This window comes from Bactrocera latifrons, unplaced genomic scaffold (genome assembly GCF_001853355.1).
Source record: "Bactrocera latifrons isolate USDA-ARS-PBARC rearing strain unplaced genomic scaffold, ASM185335v1 scaffold_95, whole genome shotgun sequence".
In the NCBI taxonomy this organism is placed as follows: Eukaryota; Metazoa; Arthropoda; class Insecta; order Diptera; family Tephritidae; genus Bactrocera; species Bactrocera latifrons.
This window is the reverse complement of record NW_017537656.1, coordinates 1,205,174-1,208,737: the sequence shown is the minus strand read 5'-3', so window position 1 is coordinate 1,208,737 and position 3,564 is coordinate 1,205,174. Positions and strand designations below refer to the sequence as shown.

At 39.9% G+C, this 3,564-nt stretch overlaps 1 long non-coding RNA gene across 1 annotated transcript in view; it reads right to left on the bottom strand.

Moving 5' to 3' along the window:
- The window catches only part of LOC108977747, a 59,000-nt gene extending 57,523 nt beyond the window's left edge, over positions 1 to 1,477 (bottom strand). Inside the window, exon 1 of the long non-coding RNA XR_001994064.1 lies at positions 1,143 to 1,477. This is a non-coding gene — a long non-coding RNA (uncharacterized LOC108977747). The remainder of the gene's footprint in view (positions 1 to 1,142) is intronic.
- Between the last annotated feature and the right edge of the window lie 2,087 nt (positions 1,478 to 3,564).

The following is a 3,564-nucleotide window of genomic DNA, read 5'->3' as shown; positions in this document are numbered from 1 at the left end:
TTATATAAAACGATTTGACTAATTTTCATACAAAAATTTAAGTAAGCAAAAAAAAAAACAAATTATCACTCCGCAAACACACACTATACTTTATCTAGCATACTACTTTGCATTAGAACATGATTTCAAAATTCGATTATTTCATTAACAAAAAATCCACTTGCAACACCAACACAACACGCAGAACAGCTGAAATTCAGTGAGCAACAGTAAACCAGTAATTTCTGCAATCGATACTTTGGCCATAGACAAACAAAACCATACAAAAAGAAAACAACAAACTTAGAATGAATTGTTTTTAGTTTTCATTTATTTTTAACACATTGCTTGTTGTTGTCATTGTTGCGCGCTGTTCTTGACTTGGCTTGACTGCTTTGTCGCTGCGCTCGCTGGTTTAGTGGTCAGTTAAGTTCCCAAAGTCGCGCCACCAACAGAACAAAATCGCAATAACAACGGCTACAAAAATAACAACAACAAAGACAGTAAACAGCGGCAGCCACAACATAGCAGTCAAGCACGAATCCACCTGCAACCGCAGCAATGCCATCAACTGTTTACCAACAGCTTAAGTAGAACCACGCAATGCCAAACAAATACTAATGCACGTGACAACAATAAAAAATACGCGCGCATACTCATAGCCAAAGCAAACACGCACACTAATGTAAATGCAAATAAGAATTTATATAAACAAAAGCCACAACACACACATATATATATATATATGCATATGTTTGCAGTTGTGGTTGATGGAAATAAGAACAAAGGCGGTAGCGGCAATGACGGGCATTGCAGCAGACGTAGGGTAAATGGGAGGGGAGTGGCTGCGTTGATATCACACCTTCAACGACAAGTAATGTTATTGTTGTTGTTGCAATTAGTTTCGCAAACATGAGAAAAAAAACCTAAAATGCATTTGCTAATGTTGCCACAATATTAACTGGCATTGCTGTTGTTGTTGTATTGCTTGCCTTGCGCCACTAGCCGCTATTATACAATAATATATATAAATATATACATATGTATGTATGTAACTCCGTGTAAGTATTAATTTTCAATATTATGACTATATTTTGTTGTTGTTGTTACTTTATTTACCCGCTATTTATTTCTTGTACATTTTTTTTTTTTTATTTTCTTACTTTTCGCACTTCACGTTGCACCAATTTCCGTTTGCCACTTTTCAAACGCTTATTGTTGTTGTAGTTGTTGCTCGTATTTATTATGCGTTATTTTCACACTTTACTAACAGTTTTTTTTCGTTGGCTGTATTTATTTTGTTGTTGCACTTAAGCACCTACTAGCTGTTTTTGTTGTTTTCTTTTCGTTAGCCACACGCAGTGTTTGGCTTTTATTTAACCGCTTTAAATTTCGACTTTATTCAACCGTTATTGTTGTTTTTGTTGCTCTTGCAAAGTAGCTAATTTCCCAACTCTTATTTGTTGCTTAACTGCTTGTGCTGCTGTTAACACGACGAAGCACGAATTGCGACTGAAGTCTCAACGAATAGTTGCTTGTGATTTTATTAACTAAAATGCTCGGCGCAGAGTTGCCATGTTGCGTTCTGGTGAAGTTGAAATTCATGTTACGTATACGCAACAACATGTGCTGGCTTGTGTGAGGTCGGAAAGCGAAGGCATGCATGAGCGCTTGTTGGCTGTTGACTTTTAGCAGGGTGTGTAGCTAGTTGCTGAGCGTGAGTGTGCTTAATGGGTGGTGGTAAATGTTTGCTGAGAGCGGCGCCTAAAGTGACTGATGTTTGACTGGTTACAAACGGATGTAACCTTAAAAAATATAGTTCAATGGAGCTGGTAGTCTGAAACGGCTTAGTTAAGATGAGAGATAAGACGTAAATTTTTCTTTTTTCGTTCCATTCACTAATTTATTCGCTGTTGCCAATGCGCAAAGAACAATGAATCTCCCACAGAACCTTTCTCTCAAAAACTCGTAACGACCATCCATAAGGTAAGGCATGGACGATACCTCTGCACCATAAAGCAGGTCGGGAATAATAAGTGACTTATAGAGTTTGGTCTTTGTTCGTCAAGAGAGGGTTTTACTTCTCAATTGCCTACTCAGTCCGAAGTAGCAGCTGTTGGCAAAAGTTATTCGGCGTTGAATTTCCATACTGACATTGTTATTGGTGTTAATGCTACGCTTCCAAGATAGATGAAATTATCTACAACTCCAAAGTTATGTCTGTCAACAGTGACGTTGGAGTGTGAAGATGGGAGTGGTTCGTGGCTGCCCGCAGAGTTCCAGGTGTGGTTGAAATATTAGGAATTTATGATATCCCCTCTGCTTGGGCGCAGTGATTGGGGTCTCGGACGTTGTGCTGTTCGCACCATTTATGCTGTCTTGTTCATGGCCTGTGCCACTTATGGATCCGTTGTATGTTGGGAAGCAGCTGCGACAGTCCCCTCTTGATATGCAGGTTTTGTTGGGTGCACACCCTCTTGATTTGATTGTCATACAGCGTGAATTGTTTAGGCAGTGCGGTTTAATTGAGAATTAGGGTTAGATTCTTGTATGAATGGTGTGTGCGTGTAATGTGAACTGGTAGAGTCCAGTAATCACTAGTCCAGAGCAGTATGGTAGCTCAACTGGTAATAGTTTTGCCAACGAGGTCTGACCGGAGACTTAATTCTGGTACCACGGGGAGCAGGAGCCCTTGGAGTTCGCTCCAACCTGCTCATGTTAACCGCCCCCTTAGGGAGTATCGTGGTGGCTGTGGTTAAAACCCTTTCTCGCATGCGAGATACTTTGTCATTTAAATATGCCGTTGTGTTGCAACCAGACCCAAAGTACGACAGAGGTTTTAGATGTGCCTCGATTCCTAACAGTTAGGTTGTATGTCCATTCTACACTGCCAATTGGTACGGGTAATTCGCGATGCTTTTGAGCGCGGTGGGATACGACAGTCATCTCGAGTGCGATGACTGTTTGTTTGATAACGGGAGATATTTAGTCTTGCCTCGTTCACTACCAGACTCATTTACTATGCTTCGATAGGGAGCCGGCTTGCCTGAAACATCGTTTGGCATCGAATGGATCAGAGAGGCCCTTCCCGATCCTGACAGAGTTTTGGAGGATACCAAATTCAGACATCGCGGCATAAAGGCAGCTTCTTTTCGTCAAAAGCAGCTTTAAAATAGGCAAAGAAGTGGTGTGTGTCAAACAATTTTCATCGGTCTTTTTCACGATTTGGTAAATATCTTGTCAGTGGTTGATTTCCCAGGCCTGACCACACACTGATAAGTTCTACATTATGTACAGTAAAGTGAAAGAATCTGATGGAATATACTAAATTATGTAGCATAGAAGGTTGGCACAGTTGTATTCGATTTCAATTTTCGCACTGTAAGATAAGAACAACAGGATTATAACTATCACGCACCGAATTTGATTAAAATTGATTAAGTAGTAGTAGATGGCGCCACTTCCCTTGTCCAATTTTGAAACCAATCCCAATTGAGCTATTTTGTGTCATCTTTACTGTAAAATTGTTATATAACATATATCTAACTCCGTTAGGTGAACAAACTATTATAGTCTGTGACAACA